The following is a 12,647-nucleotide window of genomic DNA, read 5'->3' on the forward strand; positions in this document are numbered from 1 at the left end:
AATAGCAACTAACAGGATATGACTTTTGACGTCACACGCATAGCCTACATTACAAAATCGCTCATTTGACTTCTAGGTCATCGTACAATGTAGCTGAAATAACAGAAATAATAGCTTCCCCCTTTAATTTTTATGGTCTGCAGGATAAAGATAATAACTAGTTAATGACGTGGAATATCTGCTTTATCTTGTTCAGGCCGAATGAGAAATTTTCCATTCTTACCTTCACAGGATAAAGCAGATATTCCACGTCATTAACTAGTTTTTCTCTATATAGGAGTAATTATACCTGTATTTAATACAGTGATGTAATGTCCTGATACTGTGGATGAGGGTTTTGTTTGCAGTCAATATTCTGTCTGTGGGATGGTGTATATAAAAGATCCCTTGCTACTAATGGAAACAATGTAACGGGTTTCCTCTCTAAGAATGTATGTAAAAATTACCAAATGCTTGACATCCAATAGCCGACGATTCATATATCAATGTTCTCTAGTGGTGTCGTTAAACAAAACAAACTTTAACTTTCATCAGGAGAAACTGTCAGCTAATCTACCGAAGCTAGTTTTACAGCGGCTGCGGCTATATGGGTGCGGCTGTATATATGCGCCTACATTGCGGGGGGGGGGGGGGGGGGGGGGGGGATTGCGGGGTCTATTTTGGGCGAAGAATAAAGGCATCACCAAGAGGCATTGTCATATGGGCGAGTGACTACCTGGAATTACGTGCTAGATTCGTGCTGGAGCAATATGCATGGATACCAGTTTTATTGCTTGTTTTTTTCTTCTTTGAAGTCATGGTAACATGTTTCGACTAACAGATGTTTTAATCATTAAAATTACAGATTAATAAAAAAAAAAATATTTCTTAGGATATCACTGTCGGAATATCCAATGTATCTCTTAGTTGTTGTAATGTTTGTAGCAGCTCTTACTGGATTGTATCTCCTTGCATATCGGTTTGTTATACGTACGAAAGTACTGGCATCTTTAATCCTGTTTAAAAGAAACAAAGAAATGTTTTATTTAACGACGCACTCAACACATTTTATTTACGGTTATATGGCGTCAGACATATGATTAAGGACCACACAGATATAGAGAGAGGAAACCCGTTATCGCCTCTTCATGAGCTACTCTTTTCGATTAGCAGCAAGGGATCTTTTATATGCACCATCCCACAGACAGGATAGTACATACCACGGTCTTTGATATGCCACCGTGGTGCACTGGCTGTAACGAGAAATAACCCAATGGGCCCAGCGACGGGGATCGATCCCAGACGCATCGAGCGAGCACTTTACCACTGGGCTACGTCCCGCCCACTAATCCCGTTTGAGGTACTCTAGTCCCCATGACAACCAGAAACACTGGTATAAACACTGTAGTCCGTCGGATGGTGCCAGGAACTAGGGTGGGGGCAGTCATACCGTGTCGACTCATGAGGTAGAAACGTATATTTTGTTATTACCGGGCATTTGAGAAACAAAAGTACAGTCAAATCTGTTTAGAGCGGTCACACAAGGTAGTTGAGAAAAGCGACCGCTTAAGACAGGTGACCGATGATTACAGGTTACCACATATACAGTATTTAAAACATTTGATTTTGGGGGGATTTTTCCCCCGTCCGTACTGCTAATTAATGATTGTGTGCTCCATAGTTGACTATAAATCAACTTTCGACATATCGCTTCCTTCAGAAATAAGGTGATTGAAATGTATTAATTTAACCGTTCTCAGCAAGTTTGTTTTCTTTTTCCATTTAATTATTTAATTCCTACTTCATGCAGTGTATTGTCATAGTAAGTGAATCTACAAATATCAAGGTTAGCCTACCCAGAGGCAATTAAAGAAAGAAATGTTTTATTTAACGACGCACTCAATACATTGTAGTTACGGTTATATGGCGTCAGACATATGGTTAAAGACCACACGGATTTTGAGAGGAAACCCGCTGTCGCCACTACATGGGCTACTCTTTCCGATTAGCAGCAACGGATCTTTTATTTGCGCTTCCCACAGGCAGGATAGCACAAACCATGGCCTTTGTTGAACCAGTTATGGATCACTGGTCGGTGCAAGTGGTTTACACCTACCCATTGAGCCTTGCGGAACACTCACTCAGGGTTTGGAGTCGGTATCTGGATTAAAAATCCCATGCCTCGACTGGGATCCGAACCCAGTACCTACCAGCCTGTAGACCGATGGCCTAACCACTACGCCACCGAGGCCGGTAGAGGCAATTAAATGCATTCCACGGTCATACTTTCTTGATTGACACACAGCAGAGATATCGGGACTGAACTAGTGTTCCTAAACGAGTGAACGTCGGTTATTTGCTGCACCTTATCGCTGTTGTTAAAACATCCCTTTTATATAATAGTAAACATTTACTGTGGCCGCTGAATTCAGGTATTTTAGCGATTAGGGATCCGATTTAGGTGGCCGTTGGCCGCGTTAAATAGATGACCACTTATTACAGGAGCTTTTACATAAAAAATACTGTAGTTTGGAAGGAAACAAGTGGCCGCTTAAGGCAGGTAACCACCGATTACAGGTGGCCGCTAGGACAGGCTTGACTACTGGGACGTACACAGATCGCAACTGGTAAATGTATCCTCAGATCTGCAACGTAGAAACCAATATTAGTATATGACAATTTTCTCTGGTGTCTCAAGCCTAAATTACAGTCCAGTAGGAACAGAGGGGTAGGTGGCCGGGGACCGGGGGCCGGGAGCCGGGGACCTGGAGACTGGAAGGTATTTTTGGTCATACCCTACATAAATAAAGATACAAATATGGCTTGTGCCCTTTCTCCAGAGGCTGTGACCCCCCCCCCCCCCATTAGAGATTGTGCCCCCCCCCCCCCCCCCACACACATACAAACACACTCTTGATGTCGTTCCTACGGGTTTAAAGCTAGCTTATACTAATTCGCTTTTCAGCTTGAGGGTGGGGAAACATAATCTTGGGTGTTTCCTCTTTTCCCGCTTCTGACACATACGATAGGCATTTGAAAAAAAAAAAATCCAAAACAGTAATTTTAATCGTTAAGTACAAAACTGAACGGAAATGTACTATAATGGCAGCACGTTTAAAAATTTCTCTTCAATGTCTGTTCATTCAGGTGATTTTCTTTTCCTCGTAGTCTCATCTCAACATGCAATGTTTCTCTTTAATGGGCCTGGACAAATGTCGTCTTTATAAGTCAGTTAAAGTCGTCTTTGTTCGTCCCAGTTTGGCGATAAGCAAATGAAAATGTGATTTTCTTTTTTTTTCTCTTAAGAGTCTTCCCAACATGCAATCTTGTGATTAACTTGATATATAGCAGACAGTATTCACAATACATCATTGTCACCCTGTATGAAAGTGTCCGTATAGTGTATTAAGGGCGTGTGTTAATGGTCTTGTGTTGTCTTCTTTTCTGTTTTTCAGTTAGTGTTTTGGTGTATATAATGTATCTTTTAATAGTCGAGGGGCGGGACGTTGCCCAGTGGTAAATCGCTCGCTTGATGCACGGTCTGTTTGGGATCGATCTCCGTCGGTGGGCCCATTTTGGGCTATTTCTCTTTCCAGCCAGTGCATTACGATTGGTATATCAAAGGCCGTGATATGTGCTATCCTGTCTGTGGGATGGTGCATATAAAAAAATAACTTGCTGTATTAGGAAAAATGTAGCGTGTTTCCTCTGACTACGTGTCAGAATTACCAAATGTTTGACATCCAATAGCCGATAATTAATTAATCAATGTGCTCCAGTGGTGTTGTTAAAGAAAACAAACTTTCTTTCTTTCTTTTTTAATAGTCGAGAAAATTTGATATGTTTAGGGCAGTACAAAGCAGAGAGGAGAAGGCAAAGAAGTAGGTGCCGCCATCTCAAAAGAAAAAAAGAAAAAAATCTTAAAGTTTTAATAGTTCTTTCGCAAGGTATTATATTTCTGTGTTCGGATACATTTTTTAATATGCTACCCCCTACCCCTACCCCCTTCGAGTTATTTTACGCTGGGTAGGGTGATTTTTACAATACATTTAAGACCGACAAGTGAACACTGGCAGTAAATGACTCGTACAAATTGCCCCTATTGATACTGTTTTAACTGACGATTAATGAACCAACAAATGACCAGGATGCATGCCCCGTTAACAAGATCCTTTCAAAGCCAGAGAGAATACAAGGCGGAAATGCAATGCCGATCACGATTGAGACGGCTGGTTACACAAGAGCGCGGGTGCGGATTTTATTCAAACTTATGACCAATGGGCATGAATTATTAAAAATAATTTTGTTACACACCCGTTGGTGAGAAAACCATTCGTTACTTATGATGACACATACTAATTCTGAACAACAAAACTGTATTCTCATATTAAAACCATATCTCTGCACACAAAGCAGAGTCGAAAGGATGTTAGGCAAAGTCGTGATTGCTTCCATGATCCACTATCAGGTGCTTGTCCTTAGAAGGACCGCTACTCCCCTAGGAGGTATTAACAGGATGTTTTATCCCTCCTGCACCGCTCGTAGGAGGACTGCCACTCCCAGAAAACCCAAACGTGCGCAGAATAGACCCCAATGGGATATATACAGCTGCGATGGCATGTACTCATAAATCATAGTTAAAAACAGTTATGATATCGGGTGTTCACAAAAGGTGAGCATATCTTACCCTACCGGTAGCACCCGTCATGACCACAGTCTATAGGCTATAGTCATTATTAAGTCCATAGTTGAAACGTACAAAATTTTCACCAAAAAGATTAAAAGGCATGTGCATGGTCAAAATAGGGTATTGCGTCAGACATCATTTTAGTCAGTGATGCGTCATATCGTGAAATGGTCTCTTAGTGTCTACCACAAACTGTTTTGAAGGTTTTCAAGAGTCCTTGTATGCTATAACCCTAATCTTTACTAGAACGATATGTCGGTCTTTAAAATCAGCAAAATTATGATGAGCATGCCTTCAGATATCTCAGAAGTTGCGAAATATAGACATCAAAAGCTGGAGCAGAAGGAATATTGACGACATTAAGAACAAATTTACAATTGGAAAGCTGCAGTCATCCGCTTTATTAAACAGCTGTGTATGAAGGCCAACGTATCTATTGCAAATTGAGTGGACTGCCTCGAACTAGTAGTCACATAACTCTATCGAGATTGTGGTGTTTTTCACAGAATATATTCCGACATATATATTGTATTGAATTGGAATAATTAATGGTGATTTGCAACCTTAGGCCCTATAATAATTCCATTTACGTCGGTAATATTTGATCGTTTACATATAAATAAAATTAAAACTAGTGCCGAATTTAAATTCCAATGAAGTTATTTTACATACAAAAAACACAAACAAATAATAATAATAATAATAATAATAATAAAGTATAAATACTATTAATTTATGTCTTATAATTTTCAACAAAAACCAATCGTGTGCAGATAAATTAATATAAAAGCAATTGAAAATCATTGTTAGCAACAATTGTTGGTCGTGTGCGCTTGGCAATGATATTTGATGACAGATACCGTAATCTCTGTTGTATATACTCAACACAAAAGTAAACATGTAATGATACTATGTTTATTTTATCAACCTGTCAAAATGCATCATTACGAAGGTTTGCGTATTTAAATGTGGCTTTGCGGGTCTATGCTTATCTCACAATGATGCCCAACAGCACTATTCCTAAAAACCAAAATTAGTCCTCAGCTGCATCGACTCATAAAATGTTAAAAGTCTCTGCAACTCAACAGGTTTCGCAACGTTTTCTCATGGACTTAGTAAACTGAGTATCCATAAGCTCAACTTGAAAGGTGTTTCTATCTGGTCTACAAGGGCCTGTTCTCTCTGCCGAAAGTTCAACGATTAAGAATGAGCATGTAAACACGTCTCACAAGTCCATCCCATTGGTGTTCTATGGGATAAAGGTCTGATGACGTTATTGTCCAAGTCAATACGTCCATGTGGTTTGGGTTCAGAGCGGCATTGGGGCGGGACGTAGCCCAGTGGTAAAGCGCTCGCTAAAGGTAAAGGATCGATCCCCGTCGGTGGGCCCATTGGGCTATTTCTCGTTCCTGCCACTGCACCACGACTGGCATATTAAAGGCCATGGTATGTACTACCCTGTCTGTGGGATGGTGCATATAAAAGATCCCTTGCTGCTGATCAAAAAAGAGTAGACCATGAAGTGGCGACAGCGGGTTTCCTCCCTCAATATCTGTATGGTCCTTAACCATATGTCTGACGCCATATAACCGTAAATAAAATGTGTTAAGTACGTCGTTAAATAAAACATTTCCTTCTTCTTCCAGAGCGGCATTGTAAACGTGGTCTACATGCGGACGTGCGTTATCATGTTGAAATGTCATATGGGCGGATGTTGTGAAAGATAGAAAAAAATGATCAGTGGTTGAAACCGTTTTTCAAGGGTTGTAGTTAAAAAATGCCGATCCTACGCAACTGACGTAACTCGTGAGCTACCACGACGAGAACAGTTATTGATGGATTCAGTGACATTTAGTCGATTGACAAGTTCAAGTACAGACGATCTTGTTACACCAAAAAACGTCTGACAACGTCATTGATACTGGGTAGGCCTACTGATATCTGCTTGAAATATTCCAATTTCTCTTTCATGATTATTTGGGGTCAAGCGTGGCGTGGTCAAAAGAAATGTCAGGGACATTATTTGTTTGTTTGTTTTGTTTTTTAAACACTGTTGAACCTGTAAAACCGTCGAGGAAAAACTGGGAACATATAGCATGAAAACATTCCCAGAAAGTAAAAAAGAAATCATGTATTTTCCCTGCCTATAAAATCACGACGTCACCAATAACATTCTGACACAATATGCACGTGCAGTACGTCTTGTAGCGGGACATATGCGCAGAGAGATGTTCCAGAGCGAAAAGCATTTTTTTCTAATGTGTATACAGGGTCGTAGCTAGGGGGGGGGGGGGGGGGGGGTCAAGGAGGCAGTTGCCCTCCCAGAAAAAAATCCTAGAAATTAAAGAAAATTCTCTTCTTATCCGTGTAAGGAGTTTTAGACTATTAACTACTCAGTTGCCACCCCCCACCCCCATCCCAACAAAAAATCCTAGCTACGGCCCTGGTATACTTTCCTTTTTTGTTGAGTATATATAGGGAAACGACAAGGAAACAGAAAAGAACAAAAGACAAACAAGATTTTTAAGAAAAAATTATAAATTGCGAGTTTCATATTTATGTAGCTAAATGTGAATTTAAATGAATGGTTGACTATTTTGTTATGATTTTACATTTAAAGTGAATGGTTGACTATTTTTTCAATGATCCTACATTCAAAGTGAATGGTTGGCTAGTTTTTCAATGATTCTATATTTGAAGTGAATAGTAGACAATTTTTTTCAATGATTGTACATTTAAAGTGAATGGTTGACTATTTTGTTTCAATGATTCTATATTTGAAGTGAATAGTAGACAATTTTTTTCAATGATTGTACATTTAAAGTGAATGGTTGACTATTTTGTTTCAATGCTTGTACATTTAAAGTGAATGGTTGACTATTTTTTCAGCGATTCTAGATTTCCAGTGACTGGCTTGTATTTCATTGAGCGTTATAGTCTTCGTAACCATCGATACATGGATTACGTGCCCATTAGTCGGCGCTCTCCGGTGTCACTCCACACAATAACTCACGGAGCTGACGTTGCGTCACAAAAGAGTTCAGATTAATTTGTGCCCGTGCGACCAGCGAAATAAAATGGCTGCTTGTTATTCGAGATACTGTAGACACGTCATTGTTTCTGTGCGATTACCAGAAAGATTAGAAGTTAATCCTTGCAACAATTTTACTATTAATTTGCGCACTGCACGTGAGCTGCGCGTAATCTCGCATGCGTCCTGTCTCTGGTTTCTGATCTATCAACGATCGTTTTGATTAATAATGAAAGAATGTCTTTATCGTCCTGATTAATAAAGAAATTCCATCCATATAAACGTGTGTCTTGAACAATGAGAATAAACACGTGGTTAATTTCCATTCGGCTAATCTCTCTGAACAAAGTCTCGGTCTTTTCAGCTCTTAATCCACACGTGACCTCAAGGTCAGACAGCAAGAGTCAAAGGTCATCTGATAGACTATCGCAGTATGTGGATTAACAAAACAATTAAAACAATTTTTTGCTTTTGAAACTTTGAAATGATATACGAAATAATTACTTATTGATCCATTTAAACTCGATGCCCTGTTAACAAACCACGTGACAAGACTGGCGTGCAACAGTCCGTTAACGCACGTTGACTGTGTTACGCTACACACTGATTAAATGATACCAAAACCAGTAGATCATTTCAACCAATCAAATTCAATATTGCAAGAAAAGGGTGGGGGGATATTAACTGATCTTAATCTTGTCAAGCCATCATTGTGCTAACACGATATTAATTGTTTTATGTTAATTGTTTTGGCATTAAGACTTCCTTAATTCCAGTTTCGACTAGAGTTGAAAGTGACCGAGACGAATTGTTTTCCTTAATTTCACGAAGAAGACTAACTTGCAATAGCCATGCAGAGTGTTGTCATACATTCAGTATAGACCTAGTCCTGTCGTGTATTTTGTTTTACTCTAAACATCTTTAATTCAATCTCTTTAAAAACCGATTCCCACGAATTACGTAGCTTGAAGTTATTTTGTCTTATTAAAAGTTAAATAACGACAATTCACTTATATCATCAGGCACATGCGCACTGTCGATTCTCCCTTCCCTCAGTCTAGACCCACCCCCTGCATAATTTTATGAACACGCGCCTATATATACCAAAATAAGTGGAAAATGTAGCTAGCTATAAAATTTACCTTTATGGACACACACACACACACACACACACACACACACACACACACACACACACATATATATATATATATATATATATATATATATATATATATATATATATATATATACATATATATATATGTACTTTGGTTTTTAAAGCAATATTCTGTTGAGACCATTTGACAGACCAACTGTCGTACGACCTTGACAAACATTTAACTAAACTGATACGCATCGATGTTCAAGAAACTTAATACTGTCGTTTTCAGCAAACACGGACAATTCGTGAGTAGATTTTCCAATTAGACATACTGTACGATCACTTCATGGTTAATTTACTTCTAGAAATACGACCCCGCTATCAGTATTACGACACTATTAAAACGTGTCAATTCGTTGTGTCGTGGGATGTAACAGAAGCTGCGAATCCAAGATTTACATTAGTACAAATATCCTCCAACAACCGATGCCCCGTTGTCTGGGATTCGGTTTCGAGGCTATTGCTCGCGCAGCTGTACATAATATGGTGCATTATGCATGGTTTACCAGATTGGCCATTTCCACTAATCTGGCGAAATTGAATCTCGTGTCAGTTCGAGATGCACAGGTGTGGACATCAATAACTGTAAACATAGATTTTAACAAATAAGACAAAAATGAACATGTTGTTTACACACACAATGTGACACATACGTCTGAAGACAGGAGTTAAAGGGACTGACCCGAGTTTGCTGCCAATGTAACAAATTTACCACTATCAGAGCATTTTTTCTTTCTTCTTTTTGATCACTGAAATTACATATTAAAGATAGTTCCTCATTTACAATAACAGTGTCTGTATAACAGAGCCGTAGCTAGGATTTTAAAAAAATGATTATTATTTATTATTATTATTTATTTTAATTTTATTTTTTTTTAAAAAAATTTTGGGGGGGAGGGGACAGCTGAGTAGTTAATAGTCTAAAACTCCTTAAACGGTTAAGAAGAGAATTTTGTTTAAGTTTCTATAATTCTTTCCGGATTTTGTTTTCTTGCACCTCCCCCTCCCCCCACCTCCACGCTAGCTACGGCCCTGTATAAACAAGGTGTTTGTTGTTGATCTAATCTAATATTTTGGGAAGTAAAAATGGACAATGACTGCTACAAGGATTATCACATGACCATAAACACACTGGATATGTAGACACTGACATTTTAAACAAGAAATTGTATTTAGGACTATTTAACTTGTACTGTTTAGTCGCCCAAAAGGCTCTGTTAGTTGGAAACATCTTACAATGACTGCAAACTCCGGATAACATCTAAAGTGACATTATATACCAGATGGGGCCTTTATATACTAGTATCGAAAGGGCCCTTTAATAACAATTGGTAAGATTCGACGTACAAATTAGTATGGATGGGGGTCCCTTTAATTGCAGTTGAAACGTGCCACGTATCGGCATGGGACAGGTCTCTTTAATCAAGACTGACGTAACATTTGTTTTGCGTAATTGGTCGTTTTAACACTGGCCCGTCCTCCCCTTGACTGCATATCATCATTTACTAATACACAACACAAACACTGCTACAGTTTTAATAAATACATTTGTGCATTTTCCGCTATCAACCAATATAAAAAAATAAAATAAAAAAAAACCATTAATAAAAGACTCGTCACCATTTTTAATATTTGTACAGCAGTGACCTAAACATGTCGAAGGTGTCTCATTCTGATAGCATCGGTATGCCGAATATTGTGCATGGACGTGATCTAGATGAACTATTTGTGATAAGGATAAATTAATATTTGCATAATTAAAGGCACTTGTAAGATATTTCCAACTGACAATTTTTAGCGACTAAAATTACATATTAAATACATTTCTTGATTAGAACACCAGTGTCTGTATATCCAATGTGTATGCGGCGTGTGCTAATGTTTGTATCAGTCATTTTAACAACAATTTACTTCGTAATATATATATTTTCATATGTAAGAAATTATTGAAAGGTAAAATCTGATTTGGAATACTACAAACATTAGGACGACAACAAACACCTTCTTTATACAGACACTGATATTCTAAACAGGAAAATAACGCTTAAACAATAGCTTCCTCAAGAATACCGACTAAAAATGTAAAAACTATTGGTGGGAAAAACGTACTAAAAAGTAAGACAGAACGCTTTGTTAACCTATCGGTTATTTGCTAAAGTAGATTTTAGCCCGAGTACTCTGTCGTTCGAGAGCTAGACGGACGGTTCATTCATTCATTCATTCATTCATTCATTCATTTTAACTTATTTTCTTGCTCATATCCAGTTAAGGTTCAAACGCGCTGTCCTGTGCATACACCTCAGCTATCTGGGCTGTCTGTCCTGGACAGTGGTTAGTTGTTAGTGGTTAGTGAGAGGTTAGTGTAGTAGTCTTACACCTACCCACTGGGTCGATAAAACTCGATCTGGGTGGAAGCCGGTACAGGGATGTGAACCCAGTACCTACCAGCCTTATGTCCGATGTCTTAACCACGACACCACCGAGGCCAGTACCAGGCTGTGAACCCAGTACCTACCAGCCTTATGACCGATGGATTAACCACGACACCACCGAGGCTAGTTTTGGAGGGTTATGATCGCTCTCTCAAATACATGTCCGTCTAGTTCTCGAACGGCAGAGTACTCGGGCTAAGTAGACTTCCCCTAGTAAATTAGTTATTTGGCTGTAATATGTTATGGGCATGCAAGCCCGTAGCCAGGATTTTTGAAGGTGTTTTTTTAGGCGTAATCTTTAACATTTTAAAACAAAAATTAACAGATAATTTTAACCAACCATTACGCAACATTGATATCGCCCTTTCAATGTCTTCTTTTTCCTTTTTTACCGGCCTCGATAGCGTCGTGGTTAGGCCATCGGTCTACAGGCTGGTAGGTACTGGGTTCGGATCCCAGTCGAGGCATGGGATTTTTAATCCAGATACCGACTCCAAACCCTGAGTGAGTGCTCCGCAAGGCTCAATGGGTAGGTGTAAACCACTTGCACCGACCAGTGATCCATAACTGGTTCAACAAAGGTTTGTGCTATTCTGCCTGTGGAAAGCGCAAATAAAATATCCCTTGCTGCCTGTCGTAAAAGAGTAGCCTATGTGGCGACAGCGGGTTTTCTCTAAAAAAAAGTGTCAGAATGACCATATGTTTGACGTCCAATAGCAGATGATAAGATAAAAAAAAAAATATCAATGTGCTCTAGTGGCGTCGTTAAATAAAACAAACTTTACTTTACTTTTTTCTTCTTTTTTAATTTCCCCAACTTAAGACATCAACTGCCTATTTGTTGGTGACCCTTAACTAAAATGTGATATAAATCACAGAAACAAATTAATCATTGACACTATCGAACATCTGCCCACGAGTGTTGAGATGACAGTTAGTGCATGCATGGCCGACTGACAGTGTTAGTGCGTTCATGCAGTCGGGTAACATATCCGCTGCAACTTGACAACAATTCTGTCGTGCAATTCTGTACGTCGCCATTGTGGTAACCTGCACGTGATCAAAAGCGGGACAGCACTATAACGTTACATGTTCAAGCACTGGCTAAACGTGTCTCTTGTGTACACCGGGCGAACCGTTAAACCGGCTTTTTATTCGCTATGTTCATTTGATCCAAAAATAGATAAATAATCTCTGTGTATTCTCGGAATGTCTTTGTATTCATATAGTGGAGCCACAAAGCCTAAGAAAATACGATAAATGTGTGTTTTGAGATAAAGGTTTAATAATATTTATATAACAATAATTTTCAGATATTGGAAGATCAGAAATTAAGAATGTGTACTCATAATT

Source organism: Gigantopelta aegis, chromosome 2, assembly GCF_016097555.1.
Source record: "Gigantopelta aegis isolate Gae_Host chromosome 2, Gae_host_genome, whole genome shotgun sequence".
NCBI classification, from domain to species: domain Eukaryota; kingdom Metazoa; phylum Mollusca; class Gastropoda; order Neomphalida; family Peltospiridae; genus Gigantopelta; species Gigantopelta aegis.